Below are 17,878 nucleotides of genomic sequence, written 5' to 3'. Positions count from 1 at the left end.
ATGTAATATATGTCCCATCTTCTCAGAGTCCTTCACTGTCATCATTTCCTTTGTGAAATAGTCATAGAGGGGGTCTGCTTCCCATGCATGAAGATTTGTGCTTTTTACAAGCCCCACTTTTTGTCACTTTTCATAGAAAAGCAGCACCATCCCTGCCTGTGCCCACCCTCACCCCTCCACTCCAGCAACCCCCTCCCCAGCAGTTTTCACCACTAAGTTCAGATCTGCTTTTCTCACAGCTGGGACAGCATCACTCACTACACTTGGGTTTCTAATAAGCAGAATTCGTTGACTTCAAGATCAATGCCCGTAATTGTGTTAAAGTACAGGACGTAGTAAAGTAAACAGTTGCAAAAAAACTTAGGAAAAATAAACCCCAAAATGGCCACAAAAGTCCCTACATCAATACTTTCCAAAAATGGCTACACATTATGCAAGGAACCATTTTCAGTTCTTTCCTTGACCAAATCCTCCAGAACATAGAGCAACATGGAATTAACAGTCAGAAGTCTGGAGGTTCAGGAGTGCACATCCAGACAATCCCAGCACGTTCAGCAGTCAACTGAATGTTTAACAAGGGAGTGCTTCCAGGGCTTCCAAGTGGGCTCTTTAAAATCAAGACGTTTTGCGATGATATCCTCTTCTCTTGCATCAAGCATATTGTATGAATGAAAAGTAAGAAGGTTTCTGCATAATCTAACAAGTCCAGATGCGACATACTAGGTGTTGGGGAGCTCCTCAGGGCATATGACAGGAATAATCACTAGGTTGACATCCTGCATTAACTCTTTCAAATAAAACTCTTTCTCCATAAAAAGAGGCCTAAGGGCTCTGTTGTTCTAGCCAGAAGACTTCTTCAGCTGCCCATTTTGCAACCGAGTTGTGAAATAACAGCTCATGCTCTGATTCTCCATTCTCCCATGATATACATGTAGGGCCACTGAAACACCAACTAAAGTTGTCAGTCCTCCAGAAAATCATATCCCCCTCCCCTTTGTATATCCCCCCTCTCCTTTGTTCATCCTGCATTTGGAGCTATGGGAATCAGATCCTTCCCCTATTTATCGAAGGCTGCAAGACCACAAACTGTTTCATTCACTGCTCTCCTGGACACCTGCCAATCACTACTTGATGGCATCCCCCCAAAAAAAACTTTTAGACGACCTCTTTTAGGAAAACATTCCCATTTCCCTTGGCACTCTGAACACTCTGTTCTCTTTAAGAACAACCACCACAGAGCCAGGCAGAGCTGACAAAGCTGTGCCCACAGTTCAATCCCTGGTGGGATTCACCAGGATGCTAAGAACATTGCTTAAAACAGAAATTGGATGACTAACTCTGGGGACTGCCCTTCTTCTCCAGAGTTCGTCATATTAAGGGTTTGCCTTCCATGGTTTTCCTAGATCATTCCATATGGGAAGATATCAGTTTGGATTGGTAGGACCTACAAGACTTCATTAAATGTGCCGTGCTGGAGTCAGCCCCAGGAAGGTGGTGCTGCCCACCTGGGGTCTGCACAGCTTCACTAGATAGAAAGACAAACTTCAAGAGTGGTGAGCACTTGAGGAAAGGAAAAGGGGTAACAGTCATCTCAGTTTACGAGAAGCAAACTAGCCCCTCAGTACACACACAATTAAAGGAATCCTGAGGGAAAATGGGGAATGGCTCCTGCTTAATCATTTACAGTCCTGCATTATCGAGCAGCTCCAGAGCACGGGGCTTGTATGTGAGGCAGGGCCCCTAGTAGGCTGCTCTCCTCCAATTGACAGTCAGTCAGTCAATCAATAAATAAGCATTTGTCCAACATCAGCTCTGTGCTGGGCACTGTGCTAAGCTCTTGGGACACAAAGAAGGGTGAAAGACAGTCCTTGAGCCTTTCTCGAACTTTTCCTTCCAGAAGATCCCTCCAGCCCTGGATGACCCGGAAATGTCCTGGGCCCCTGGGGCCTCTCCATCTGATGGCCCAGTTTATCCAGAACCCATGGTGACCATGTCTCCATTCCTTTCCAGGCTATACTCGTGACTGTCCTCAGACACTTTCTCTGCCATGCCCCCTACCTCCTGATTTCCACCCTTCTCCCTTTCCCATTTGGGCATTTATCATTCCCATTGCTGAGCACAGTTCCCGGTACATAGTAACTGTCATTTGAATTATGAGGTTGGAAGCCAGACTGCCCAGTTTAGAAAAGAGTATGGGAAAAGGAGTAGATATCATCCCTCATAGACGGCCTTCTCAAGAAATTTAGCCTGAGTAACAGCACCGGCTCCAGTGTTGGGATGAATGGAGATCGAATCCCGGGCTCAGACACTCAGCAGCACACCCAGAAATAACTGGCCGTGTAACCTTGAGCAAGTTACTTAACCCTGCTTGCTTAAAAAAAAAAAAGAAATTTAGTCACAAAAGGGAGGAGAGGAGAGATACCAGACAGCTAGCAGGAATAGATGGATCAAATAAAAGGGTTTTTGAGTGTAATGAAGATGCTGGTATGTTTGCAAGCAGCTTGAAAGTCTCCAATAGTGGGTGGCTAGGTGGCCCACTGAATAGAGCACTGACCCTGGAGTCAGGAGGACCCACGTTCAAATCTGGACTCAGACATTTAACACACACACACACACACACACACACACAACTAGCCATGTGACCTTGGGCAAATCACTTAATCCCAATTACCCTCCAAAAAGAAAAAAAAAATAAAATAAATTAAAAGTGGGAGACTAGGCGGAGCAGTGTAGAAGTGCTGGCCCTGGAGTCAGGAGGATCCGAATTTGGTTCCTGCCTCAGACTGTTAACACACACACACACACACATACACACACATACATACATACACACACACACACAAAACTAACTGTGTAAACTTGGGCCAGTTACTTAACCTCAATTGCCTTCCAAAAGGAAAATAAAATGTTTCCAATAAACAGGGATATAAAAAGACAAGTCAGAGAGTCAGATGAGAAGGGAGATATGTGCTGGGGACCCAAAGGAATCACTTGGATGTGTAGAGGGGTTTTCTTATCCTTGTCAGAGGGAAGGGCAATCTCTTTGTCTGAGACAAGGGTAGAACAGCCAATGGGAGGAAGTGTCTGAATGATACAGGATGAAGGGGGAGAGAGCAGAGAGATTTCTGGTGAATGGCCTCTGTTTCTGCTGTGAAATATGCAGCAAGGCTGTCAGCTCTGTTCTGGAGGCCAGCTAAGAGTCCTGGAGGGGCTGAGGAGGGAGAATTCCATGACGAATGGATTAGAGATGCGTCAAAGGATCCATGTGCTGGGGTGAGCACCTCGTTGAGATTATATAATGTAAAGATTTGTACTGGACACACTCAGTCGGACTTTCTCAACTGCTCCAATTCATTTCAGTAACATGTGACAAGAAGCAGGGTCCATGGATGGTGGACACAATCCAAGGTTAAGGCTTGGCAGAACAAGACCTTCAACAGGATAAAGGGCCAAGGAACTCAAGGGAAGAGACTAGTGTTAATTTGAAATGATTTGGGTCAAGAATGTGGAGGGAGGAGAAGTGTAGTTAGAGTGAAGGTGGGGGCCTAGGAGAGCAGTGAGAAGTGGAGGGAATCGGGGTCACGTTGAGGACCAAGAACAGGATTAGGGGAGAGGGAGATTTGGAATAGCAACAGAATATGATCTGATCGAGTTCAGAATTCACGGGAGTGAAGCATCTGTGGAGATGCAAGGCCATGAACTTAAGCATCTCCACTGGGTAGCTGAGAATGGGAAGGGGATGAGGTCATGGGAAATGAGTAACTGAGCCCTGGGAGTTGAGCATGTTTACATGAGGGTCAGAATATCTGCTAATGGCCCTAGCATGAGAGCAGGAATTGGAAAGGGGAGAAAGACCACGAGACAGGGACTGACTGTGCTGAAGGAAGGAGTGTTTGGGAGGCTGGCGGATAAAGAGGCAGCCGAATCTTCACCGGTGACAGTCATTTTTTCCTCAGCCCTCATCCTTTACAAACTCTGCAACATTTTGCATTCTCCGGTTATGTTTGACTTTTTCCTGCTCCTGGATATTCTTTCCTGCCCGTCCTTTATTCTGCCTGTGATCTTGTGGCTGTCCTCCTGCCTAAGTGGTCCTTTGCTGGCTTATCTTGTATTTCATCTCCTGGATGAATGGATGTACCACAGTATTAGATCTCATGAGCATGTCACTGACACCTTTATTTAAAACATTAGACTGAAAATAGCACAGGCCTAGCCCCTGAGAGGCTCCAAAAGAGTCCTACTTACAATCTAAAATCACACCATCAAGTCAAACAGTTCCAAATCTGCCAGTTGCTGTGCCCTATAGACATCTAGGCCTTTTATAACCCTGCACCTGAACTCTCTCCTATGTGATGTCTCCCTTAATGAGAATCCGAATTCTTTGAGAGCAGGGTCTATTCCCCACTCCCCACCTTCGAACGTGTAATCCTAGTATTTAGTGTGTGGCATACAGTAAAATGCTTTTCAATTGCATTCCACTTAACTGTATGCTTGTCCATGCAACAGGCCTCCATTTCTCCGGAAAAGAATAGTATGAGAATTTTTTTTGTGCTTTTCTGAAATCTGTATAACTTATACCTAGAGCATTCCCTTGATAGACTCATCTAGCACACTTGTCAAGACAGGAAATGAGCTTCATCCCCCATAATATGCATGCAATCAAGCCATACTGGCTCCTTGTCAGGCCATTTTCTCTTCTCAATGTTCATTTGACTAATTCTTGCTCTCATTTCATGAGCTATCCATGTGGGTACTCGCTCTGCAGACTGAAATCCTGATTCCTCTGAAGTCAAGTATTGATCCAACCCCAGCCTTTCGGCTAACCTCTAAGTATTGCATTTGAAGCTGCTTACTGGGCATTTAAAACTGGGGATCCATGGTGCCCCTTGGAATACACACACACACACACACACACACACACACACACGCAATTCCACTCTCTTCCTAACTTCGCTATTACTGTAGAGTATACAAGCCACCTTCTAGTTGCCATGACTCACAACATAAGTGCCAACCTCGACTCCTCGCCTTCTCACACACATCCAATTTCTTACCAGTCTGTTGATTATACCTTCAAATCATTTCTTGTTCACTTTCCCTTCTCTCTGCTGACACAGATACGACCTAAGCACAGACCATCATAACTTGGTGATTCACAGTCCTATTTATTCCAGTCCATTATTCACCCCATTGCCAAAATGATAATTATAAGGGCAGGTCTTCTCATTTCAAACATGCTCTCTGTCCATACCCCAACACTCAATGAACTCCAATGGTTCCATATCACACACAGTATTAAAGAAAAAATCCTCGATTTGAAGTCCCAAGCTCTGCAGAACTTCTTTCCTTCCCAAATCAACCACCTTCTTACATATCACCAATGCCCCCATGGACTCTGTGATCCAGAGCATCTCAGTTTCCAATGCTGAGCATTTTCTTTTGGCTGTTCACCATGCATGGAATCCTCCTCTTTCTCAGTTCTGCCTTCTGGCTTCCTTAAGAGTCCAAGATAAAAGATAGGGTGGAGCCAAGATGGCAGAGTAGAAACAAAACTTCCCCATGGTTCTGCTTCCACCTCCTCCCATAGATGTAAAAATGACTCTAAACAAATTTTAGAGCTACAGAATCCACAAAGTGACAGAGAAACAAATCTCCTGATGAAGGCAGCTCAGCAGGCTGGCAGGAAGAGTCTATTGCAACTCCCTGGGAGCAGAGCCCACACTTGTATGAGCAGTTTTGGCCCCAGAGCAGCCCCAATCAGCAGTGGCTAGAGCAGACTTTAGGAGAGTGAAGGATCAGCAGTTATGGCGATTTCCAGACTTCTCAACCCATATATGCCAAAGATGAATAAAAGGTCATTGTGGAACCCTCTTGAAACAGGGGCAGATGGAAGAGCATGGTCGGGCCCCTGCCCCCCAGGCAAGAAACTGTGGAGGCACGGTAACACAGACCTGTGACTGCCTTAGGAGATGCTGGACTGCAGGTTGTAGGGGGACCAAGAAACCATCCAGAGGGCCTGGGAGGAGTGGCCAGGTGCCAGAACTTGTGGTGGCTATAGAGAGGGTGCCTTACTATTTGCTTTGGCAGTTGTGAAAACCCCAGCAATTTGGGACAAAGTTCACTCCATTTTGAAAGCAGAGTTCTACTATGTCAAAGAGTTTAAAAGTTGAGTAAGTGACTGGAAACATAAGTAAGGAGAGGAAATGCAATCCTACCATAGATTCCTTTTTTGGGGGACAAAAACAATCAAAGCATAGAATGGGCAGGAGACAACGAAGTCAGAATTCCTGCATCAAAAGCTCCCAAGAAACATATAAACTGGTTACAGGACATGGAGTAGCTCAAGAAGAATTTTGAAAACCAAGTAATAGAAGTGGTGGAAAAATTGGGAAGAGAAATGAGAATGATACAAGAAAATCAGGAAAAGTGAGTCAACAACCTGACTGAAGAAATTACCACCTTAAAAAATAGACTAACTCACATTGCAAAAGAGACGCAAAAATCCAATGGGGAGAAGAATGCCTGAAAAAGCCTAATTTGCCATATGGGAAAAGAACCTCAAAAGCTCACTGAAGAGAATAATTCCTTCAGAATTAGATTGGAGCAAATGGAAGCTAAAGACTTTATGATAAATCAAGATAGTATAAAACAGATCCAAATAAAGGAAAAAATAAAAGGCAATGTGAAATATCTCATTGGGAAAACCACTGACCTGGAAAATAGATCCAGGAGAGATAATTTAAAAATTAATGCACTACCTGAAAGCCAGGATAAGAAAAAAGAGCCTAGACACCATCTTTCAAGAAATTTTCATGCAGAATTTCCCTGATATTCTAGAACCAGAAGGAAAAATAGAAATCAAAAGAATTGACCTCTCACCTCTTGAAAAAGATCCCCAAAAGAAAACTCCTAGGAATATCATAGCCAAATTCAAGAGTTCCCAGGTCAAGGAGAAAATACTGCAAGCAGTCAGGAAGAAACAATTTGAGTATTGTGGAAACAGAATCAGGATAACACAGGACCTACCAGCTTCTACATTAAGGGATTCAAGGGCTTGGAATATAATATTCTGGAGGACAAAGGAGCTAGAATTAAAACTAAGAATCACCTACCCACAAAACTGAGTATAATGCTTCAGGAGAAAATATGGTCATTCAGCAGAATAGAAGATTTTCAATCATTCTTGATGAAAAAAACAGAGCTCAACGGAAAATTGGACTTTGCAATGCAAGAAGCAAGAGAAGCATGAGAAGGTAAACAGGGAAAAGAAATCATAAGTAACTTATCAAAGTTGAACTATTAACATTCCTACATGGAAAAACAATAATTGTAACTTATGAAACTTTTCTCATTATGACGATAGTTGAAGGGAATATAAATACATGCATATAAATGAATATATGTCTATATAGGAGGGTATATGTGTGTATGAATACATATATGAGTGTGTGTATATATGTGTACAGGTATGCATAGACAGAGGTCACAGGATCAATGGAATAGGAAAGGATGATATTTTAAAAATTAAATTAAGAAATGAGAGAGGAATATAAAGAGAGGAAATAGGGAGAGACAGAATAGGATAAATTATCTCATATAAAAAGAAGGGGGAAACTGCTACAATGGAGGGGAAGAACAGGAAGGCAAAAAGGAATGGATTAACCCTACTCTCACTGAATTTGACATAAGGAGGGAATAACATACACACTCAACTGGGTATCTTATCCTATAGGAAAGTAGGGGGGAAGGGAATAAGATGGGGATAATGGAAGAGAGGGAAGATGCAGGGGTTAGTTAGAAGGACATATGTTTGAAAAGGTACAGAGTATAAGTAGAAAACAGAACAAGTGGATAGTGGGATAGGATGGAGGGAAATAGTCTTTCCCAACATATCCATTGTGGAAATGTTTTGCAAAACTACACGTGTACAACCTATATTGAATCACTTATCTTCCCTTAAAGTAAGGGTGGGTGAGGAGGGAAGAAGGGAAAGAATCTGGAATTCATAGTTTTAAAATCAAATGTTTAAAAATATTATTATTTATTATTATTTTACATTCAACTGGGAACTAAGATATACAGGCACTGGGGTATGGAGATCCATCTTGCCCCACTGGGAATTCGGTGGGGAGATGGGGGAGATTATAGGAGAGAGCAAATTGGGGGAAGGGTATTCAGTGGGATTGTTGTTTTGCGATGGTGCATAGGGGAAAGACAAGAAGAAAATTTGTAGCTCAAAATCTTGTGGAAATTAATGTGGTAAACTAAAAATAAACATAAAATTTAAAAAAAGAGTTTATGTAACAAAACAAAAAGGATTACCCCTGATAATCTGCTGCTAGCTCTGTACATAGCTTTGCTAGTCTTTGTTTGTTTGCCAATTGTGACACAACCAGGCTTGTGTTTGTAAACTTTCTAGCTTTGTCTGAAAGCCTGTCTATTGTTTTCTCCTGTCAGAGCCATTAAAAACCCATCAGGACAACCTTGGTGGTTGTTTCTCCATCATTCAGTCATGTCTGGCTCTTTGTGACCTCATAAGAGCTTTTCTTGGTCATGATACTGGACTGGTTTGTTATTTCCTTCTACAGTTGACAAAGGTGAACTTAAGTAACTTACTCAGTGTCACACAGCTGAGTGTCTGAGGGCAGATTTGAACTCAGAAGCCCCGCACTATACCGAGTCATATGGTTGTTGTTTCTTACCCTTCATTTTGGAAGAAGGCCAGTGGCCACACAGGATAATGCCTTAGCTTGCACATGACTTGGATTTAAGTGAGGCAGAGCTGAAAAATGTGGTCAGCTCCATTCTCTCTTCCTAAGTCATCAAGTCCAGTGACAACAAAAAAATCAGGACAGCTGGTGATGTCGCATGATGCAGTGGGTGACCTCAGAGTCCTGGAGGTCTGACCAAGCTCTGAGTGACCTCTAAGTGCCCCACAATGCCTGCTTCCACCCTTTGACTGGTGATTGAACACATTGTTCTCATCCTCCCCCTCTACCAGGGCAGGACTTCATGTGCATCGGGTAGATAGCCCCCTAACTCACCAACTGGTTTGAGGCCTGTCAGTTGTCATCAATCTGCTTTAGCCTCTCTGCCAAAATGGCTTTTTACCAGGGTGTGTAGCTGCCTGTGCTATAGCTTCTTGGAGCCACAGCTAAGAGTTGGGTGAAAGGTAGATACCAAAGGTGGATCAACAGCCCTCAAAGTAGAGGGGCTGGTTCTCCCTGAGCACCCTACACTGAGCCATCAAGATGATTTCTCTTGGAGAGAAACAGGAGTTAGCTGACTTGTCTGGGATCACACAGTTAGTACATGTCTGAGGCTGAACTTGAACTCAGGTCTTCCTGATTCCAAGCCCGTGTTCTATCCACTGCACCATGTAGCAGCCCCCAAAGAACTTTGATACAATTTAATTTAATGATGATTTAATAATGCATCCTTGGATTTCTACTAGAAATTAGACTCTAGAATTTGCAGGCTTTATCCTCTTCCTATTTGGGAAGACCACAGTACTTTCCATTGATTAATTCTGTTTCTCTTGATCAACCATCAAAGATTATCGACTTACTCCACCATCACATTCCTCACCCTTTTCAGCACTTGAAGATCTAAGTTCATCAGTGCCTAATGAATTGGATTATTGAAAGGCTCCTATTTGTACTCTGAGTATGACTTACTTGGGGATGATTTTGTGAATAATTATGCTTATTCCATGCTCTGCACACTTAAGGGGAATATTGATGCAGTGGAGAGTAGAAACAAACTAAGTGTTTAATAATGATGCTCTCTTTTCTTGCTTTTTACTCTGGGGAGGGGGGCTGTAGCAGCAACCACACTGGCATACCCAGGATTGGCTGATAACACAGTTTCTTAGGTCTACTTTACTAGGAAAGATAGCTGTTTAAGGGGTTAACAATTTTTTTTTTTAAATCACATTCATTAGTTCATGGGGAAAATCAGCACCCCGAAGTTCAGAGAAAATACAAGCAGAGACATAAAGACTAACAGGCAGGATTTCTAACTGGCTCAGAAATCAGCACAGAAAAACAGAGAGATCCAATTGTCTGACCAAGGCAATACACACATAGTTACCAGAGAGAGAAGCACCAGCACTTCTGTTTTTCAAAGCTGGGAGTGGGGGGCTGGGGTGGGTGGGATGCGGCCCCATTAACAGCTATGGAGAGACTAAGCTGGTCAAATTATAAGAACACTCTTCCAATGAGTGGATCTCAAAGCACAAGGCTAAGCTCAGAGTATATATACCCCTTTTAGAGCTAAAGGGTATCACATCCCATGAGACTCAGAACCTAATTAACAAAAGGTGTAAAAGCCTTCCTACAAGCAAGCCTCCCCCAAGTAAGCTTTCCTTAATGGTTTCCACATGTGGCCTATTACTGGAAGGGGAAATCTTATATTCTATTAAAATTACAGGGACATAGTTCTAAAAATGCAAAGTTTGCTTGGGAAGTTGGGGTCAGAGGAAGAATTCCTAACAGATATAGTTATTGATAAGACATCATGGATTGCTTGGGGGTGGGAGGGCAGGGGGTACTCCCTCAATGGGCATTTCCCATAAATGGTAGTTGCCTATCTGTTGGACATTTTCTTATTGGGTTTGCTGTTCACCTATGGGGATCAGAGTAGATGCACCTGATGTCCTTTCTAAATCAAACATGGTTTTATAATTTTCTCATGAGCCAATGTGAAAAAGGTTATTGCTTTCAGGGTTACTGAGCTTATAATATTAATGATGTATAATTTGGCTCAGTGGAACAAAAACTTAATTTAGAGTCAGAAAGGCCTGGGTTCAAATTCTGCCTCCTGTTGTTACTATTGCTTTGGGTAAGTGAATCCAGCTCTCTGTTCCTCAGACAACAGGCTTAAGATTCCCTATGCAAGTTTAAGGAAGATTTAATCATTCCCAAGACAAGTTGTCCTCTGTTTGGCCACAAGTTTTAAAACAAGGAACAAGGACAGAAATTGCAAAGAGGCAAATTTAGCCTAAACCCCCCCAAAGTATTTGTGACTATTAGAGATTTCCTCCAATGTAATTTTTTTTTGCCTGGAGAGGTGGTAGGTTCCCCCTTCATGAAGGCCTGGTCTAAAAGCAAAGTCTCTGGACTACCACCATTGAGCAATGTTGTGGTGAGGATTCTTCTGTTCAGGCTAGACAACACCCTACATTGGGGGCTCTTCCCACTCTCCTGTTCTGGTCTTCGCAAGTCACTAACAAACCAAAGTCTCCACACTGAACACATGCCCAGGTTTTTATGAAGTTATTGAAAATGAACTGCATTTTTGGGTTGTAGGGTCTGTGAAATAATTGATTTTCACATGACCTGGGAATAGCACAATCTGTACTGACTCCACACTGTCATTCCAAAAGAATGATCAGAACCATGATTTCAGGGGTGGTTGGGAGAGCATGGTATCTACTGTCTACATGACACTATGGTAGTCATTGTGGCGTTCAGCTGCCACAATCTTTGCACTTGTGGCTCTTCTTGTTTACACAAGAAGACAAGGCACACACCCAATACATGAAATAACAACATGCTGTGAGGATAAAAGAGGCACTAATAAGCACTTTGAGCCATCTATTCAAATGATGGGGTTTAAAAGAAAGAAGGGAGAGCAATGATCATTCATGAGCCTAGAGAGTACAGGAAGGCAATCTAGCAGACATTACCAGGGACTTGAAAGGATGGATAGGATGTGGATCAATGGAGACACCATTCCAGGAAGGGGGAGGACCATTACCAGGAATTTGGAGGTGAGCATAAATATTCCCTCACATTCAGGATAAAATGAATAATCTATCTGTAACGGAAGGCTTATGTAGCATAAAAAAGAAAGATAAAATTGGGAAAAAATAAAAATGGTGAGTCAACTTTAGATGGGGAACATTATAAGTCCTTGGTGAATTGCAATGGAAATAACTTTTAAAAATTTCTAGATTTCTGGGAAGATGATTTTAGAATTCCCAGTAGATCATACTTTCTTGATAACACCAAACACATTGAAAGAAACATCTTAAAGAAAATATAAATGACAGAAATTCTGAAAATAAACTAGAATAACCGAAAAGTTGAGCAAGTCAAATAGTTCAGATACAGTGAATAATATCATTATAAAATACCATAATTTAATAAAATGTAATAGATTAAAAGAAGCAGAGGTGATGTAATGAGAAAGGAAATGCATGAATCAATCTCAGCAGTAACATTAGACATGAAACTATTTCTCCAGACATAATAAATAGCTCATGGATGCACCAAAGGCCTTATATGGACAAAAAGAGGTGATGAAAATTGTATAAGAAGAATAAAGAATGGTTGGATATAGCTAATTATCTTTCAGAAACATAAAAATTTAGAATTTTGGGAATCTAAATGAGAAACATCAATGGAATGGAAAACAAAAACAAAAAAGCACAGAATGTTTATACCTAGAGGAAAATGGTAGCAGATCACAAAAATGGAAGCTTGAAATATAGTCCAGGAAGCTACACAATATGAAAAACCGAGATTTGTAAACAAAAAAAAAATTTTTTTGACCTAGAGAACACATCATGGAGGGGAAAATCTGATCTATCAAGCTTTCAAGTAGAGTATGAAGATGATAATAATCAGACCACTATTTCAGGAAAGCATATAGGAAATTTCCTCAGAAGTTTTGAAAAGAAAGGATAGATCACCAAAAGAATTAATAGGGAAAAAAAGGAAGGACCCTAGATTCAATCTATTAAGATGTATTATCAGCAAACTTCAAAACTGCATTCATTAAGTCCCATGTAAGACTAAGAAAATATGTTTGCAAAACAAAACAAAACAAAAATAAAATATCAATTCAACATCCAAGAGCTTTGCTTCTTAATTGCAAAATATTAACATCCCAATCTATTTTGAAGTATATAAAACACTCCTCTTGAATGTTTCTTTTACATGCTAATATTTTCAGATCCCTGAGGAAACAAACAAATGCATTAAATATATCAAGTGATTATGAATATGGTCCTATTTTCTCTGTATGGTATTAATTAAGGAGAGCCCAGGCTTTGATAAAAAAAAAATAGCTTGCCAGCTAAGCTGAGCACTCTTTTTGAAAACAAAATAGGGACGTTGACCAAATCCTAAAGGCCCAACCTGAGAAGTCCTGTTGATTTTTTGTATTGTTTTGTTTTTGTTGGTGGCGGTAGTGGTGTATTGTATTCTTGAAAATCTTTCAGGCTGGAAATTTTGTTCAATTTGAGAAGCAATCCTTAAGCACTGAGTATATGCAAGGCATCATTCCACCTTCATTCATTCAATGAGCCTTTAGCGAGTGGCTAGACTATCCCAGGTCTAGTGCTAGGCTCTGCGTTCTGGACACAGCTCCTGCAACAAACATTTCTTATATTCAATTATGGAAAACAATATGCCCATATATCAATACATCTGACACGTATAAAAGTAAACCCCAAGTAATGGGGTGGGAAGGAGGAGCCACCCTGGGAACCAGGTAAGTCCTCATAGAAGGGGGAGGAGGTGGCTCAAGCACCAGTCCTTCCTCGACATAAGCCAGACACTTGAAACACAACGAAAAAATGGAAGCAGCTCTTTCCTTCGATGAGCAGGCATTCTACAGAAGAAAATAAAGAATTCCATAACATATGTGGATTTTCAAGCTATTGAGTGTTTTAATCATCAGAAAGTCAGCATAGGTACGTATCTAAATGCCAATTTCCAAAAATGATCCATCCTCCAAATGGGACATGATTTTCTTCATATGGAAATAAACCTAGACAGGTGATCCTTAACTCTCCTCTGGACTTGTGGTATTATTCCCCTTGCCCCTTTATATTTTTATTTCTCCATTGAAGACCTACCTAAAACTGCTAATTTTTTTTTCCATTTTCTATTAAACATTTTCCAGAAACTAGTATAGCATGAGGGCTGACTGGCTGTGATAACATAATCTCATGCCATGTCCAATCTGCTTCCTTTTCCAATCAAACATTTCCTAACTGCAATCATTCATGATGCACCACCCCTTTACATGTCATGTGTAACATACATCACCTTACATTGTGGTTCTCTCTCTGTGGTTCACTGGATGACAATGGCATTTTATTCTTCAGATATTTTTTGTTCTATGATTCACAACCATGAAACATCAGAAGGAATGCATATACATATAATATACATGTATACATATATGTAATATGTATACATATACACATATACACTCACATACATATACATATTTATGCTCAAAGGCACTTGATTTCATGATATACATATATGTTTATGTGTTTATATACGCACTGTATGCATGCATGTATGTGTATATATGTGTATGTGTATATATAAACTTCAATATGCCTAGTCTCTTCTGACTGTTTGGTTCTGAACACAGTTCACAGCCCAACCAATGTCACTCCAAAATATGTGTTCTTGAGGTGGCTAGGTGGCTCAGTGAATAGAGCAGCAGCCCTGGAGTCAGGAGGACCTGAGTTCAAATCTGGCCTCAGACACTTTAGCCGTGTGACTTTGGGCAAGTCATTTAAACTCAATTGCCCTCCAAAAAAAACCAAAAAGAAAATATGTGTTCTAACAGTCTAACTTAATGGTATGCCCATGAATCTGCCCATTGTAGCCTGGAAATAGCCATTCTCTATTCTGTCAGATGGTTGGGTAGATTAAGATCCCCTGACTAGTCATAACCTTCATTAAAGGGTCCCTGTATTGGAATCCAATACAAAGAAGCCCAAAGAAAAGTCTCCTCAAAACAAAGATTCCCAACCCTTCCACTTGTACTCTATAAGACATTCACCCTGTCAGCAGAAAGCTCTTCGCATGAGTGTACATCTCCCTCTTTTCAGCCTCACTGATTATTGATGACCAAACAATACTTGGGCAAAGTTATCTGTGTTATTGCATTTGTCAAGGACTGATTTATTGTGCATTCTCTAAATGTGAGATCATTGTCGATTGGTCATTGAATTAATATGCTACTGAAGAAATAGAATAACATCAGCATTGACACTCTGAGTATAAATGGCATTAGATGACATGATGAAGTTGCTATCCCACGAAAGGATTGCTAAAATAAAAGCCTGAGGAGCTGATTTCAGTCTTTACCCAGATGCGCTAAGCAGCATGCGTCATGGGAAGTGGGCTATCAGTCTTTGCCCAGATGCGCTAAGCAGCATGCGTCATGGGAAGTGGGCTATCCCACTTTATGGGGATAATGATAAAAGCAAAAGGACTTCCATGGAAATGACTCCAGCTCATGAGCCAGCAGTGGCTGCAAGAGAAAAAAGTATTATAGACATTCTATAAGACCAAAGGAAGATGTTCCATAGATAACAGACTATACTTGGACACTTTGTGAATTCCACAGGAGGGTATAAAGTCTGGCAGTCAGAAATATGGCAACAAATTCACTTTAAGTTTAAGAAATCCAAAAGAATCAAAGACGTGTTATGAACGACATGGTGGGGAGAGGGAAGTGATAACTAACTCAAGCCCCACAGATGTTCAATCACAGTTCTAGGATCTGACTGAAGGTTTTCTCTCTCAAAATTGCATGCCATTGCCTCTCTTACACAGGCCCAGAGAGCCGTAGAGTCTCTCTCTACCTGACCACTCTACTCAGTCATCATCTGTGTTCACAATCTGACGCCATTTTTCTCCTTCAGTTTATCTTTCCATTCATGGTGGAAAGTCAGTACCTACTGCTATGTCTTTGATGATCAGCTTCACTCAAGACCCATGTACAGAACACTTTCTAATGTTACTGAAAATTGGTTTATGGAATTTTACCTAGCTAGCAATATCACATTGCTGCTCTTTGCATTCCAAATGGCTTTCCTCCTCTCTCTACACTCTTTATCAGTGGTCTCAAGAGTTCCCAAACGATTGATGGTCATCTTTAGGTACATGATTCCCATTCTTATAAATCTGGCTTGCATCTCTCCCTTGAGGTATAGTCTTACATTATCAACTGTTAATTTAAAACCTTGTGTCCCACAGGCATCTCCAACTAAAAAAAACAACTCTTCATATGCCCCTCTCATATCTCCCCTCTTCAAAACTTTTCCATTTCTTATAAGGACACCATCATTCTTTCATTCACATGTGCATATGTCTATGTGTTTATGTATATGTATATGTGTATGTATAAGCATATGCATATGTAAACTTCAATGTACCTTTTCTCTTCTGACTCTTTGGTTCTGAACACAGCTCACAGCCCAACCGCTGTCAGGCCAAAATACGCATTCTAATAGTCTACCTCAATGGTATACCCATGAATCTGCCCACTTGTTGATTGGTCATTGAATTAATATGCTACTGAAGGAAAAAAAAAATTCCTTGAACTTTATATGTGTCTGTATTCGAAATGCATGCAGACATATATACGCATATCAGGAAGCATTCTCTATACAGGCATAGAACTTGATATATGTAGACACATGTATTCATATAAGTATGCATTTGTGCCTGTATAGCTGTAAAGACAAGCACGAGCAGCTTTCCAGAGGACTGCTCCTATGAATGGCTCTAAGGTTCTAATCACATAGGATAGTGAACTCTCTATTTTATTCAGCAGTCAACTAAAGCAAAACACTCTAAAAGAAAACTTCCCCGATGTTTTAGTACCAGAGGGCAAAATAGAGGTTGAAAAATCCACCGATAACCTCCTGAAAAAGATCCCAAAAAGAAAACTCCTAGGAATATTATAGCCAGGTTCCAGAATTCCCAGATTAAGGAGAGAATATTACAAGCAGCCAGGAAGAAACAATTCGAATATTGTGGAAACACAATCAGGATAACCCAGGATCTGGCAGCTTCTACAGTGAGGGATTGAAGGGCTTGGAATGTGACATTCCGGAGGTCAAAGGAGCTGGGATTAAAACCCAAGAGTCACCTACCCAGCAAAACTGAGTATCATGTTTCAGGGTAAAATATGGTCATTCAGTGGAATAGAGGACTTTCAAGCATTCTTGGTGAAAAAACCAGAGTGTAGAAAATTTGACATTCAGATACAAGAAGCAAGAGAAGCATGAGAAGGTAAACAGGGAAAAGAAATCATAAGGAACTTATCAAAGGTGAACTATTAACATTCCTACATGGAAAAACAATAATTGTAACTTATGAAACTTTTCTCAGTAGTTGAAGGGAATAGAAAAAATATATATATAGATATAGATATATATGAGGGTATATGGGCATATGCATACACATGTGAATGTGTGTATTTATGTGTACAGGTATACATAGATAGAGGGCACAGGACCAATTTAACAGGAAGGGATGATACTTAAAAGGTGAAACTAAGAGGTGAGAGAGGAATATAATGAGAGGAGATGGGGAGAGACAGAATGAGGTAAACTATCTCATATAGAAGAGGCAAGGGAAGATGGTTACAATGGAGGGGAAGAATAGGAAGGCAAAAGGGAATGGGTCAACCTTATTCCCATTGAATTTGGCTTGAGGAGGGAATGAAATACACACAAAATAGGGTATCTCACCCTACAGGAGAGTAGGGGGAGAAGGGGATGAGAGGGGTGATGATGGAAGGGAGGGCAGGCTGGGGGGGAGGGATGTTGGAAGCACCCACTTTTGAAAAGGGACAGGATAAAAGTAGAGAATAGAACAAGTGGGAGGTGGGATAGGAAGAAGGGAAATATAGTCAGTCTTCTACAATATATCTATTATGTTATTGTTTTGCATTAGCCACACATGTACATCCTATACTGAACTGCTTATCTTCCCAGTAAGGGTAGGTGACAAGGGAGGAAGGGAATGAATCTGTAATTCAAAGTTTTAAAATCAAATATTCAAATATATATATATATATATATATATATATATATATATATATATATATA

At 40.9% G+C, this 17,878-nt stretch overlaps 1 pseudogene; it reads right to left on the bottom strand.

Moving 5' to 3' along the window:
- Nucleotides 1-257: 257 nt before the first annotated feature.
- LOC138172024 (bifunctional apoptosis regulator pseudogene) overlaps nt 258-17,878 on the bottom strand; it is a 19,274-nt pseudogene continuing 1,653 nt past the window's right edge.

The sequence above is a fragment of the Petaurus breviceps genome, unplaced genomic scaffold (genome assembly GCF_028583685.1).
Source record: "Petaurus breviceps papuanus isolate PSGF00001 unplaced genomic scaffold, PetGlider_PUasm1.0 490, whole genome shotgun sequence".
Taxonomy (NCBI): domain Eukaryota; kingdom Metazoa; phylum Chordata; class Mammalia; order Diprotodontia; family Petauridae; genus Petaurus; species Petaurus breviceps.
Note: the sequence above shows the minus strand (reverse complement) of the source record. Positions and strands in the feature narration are given on the sequence as shown.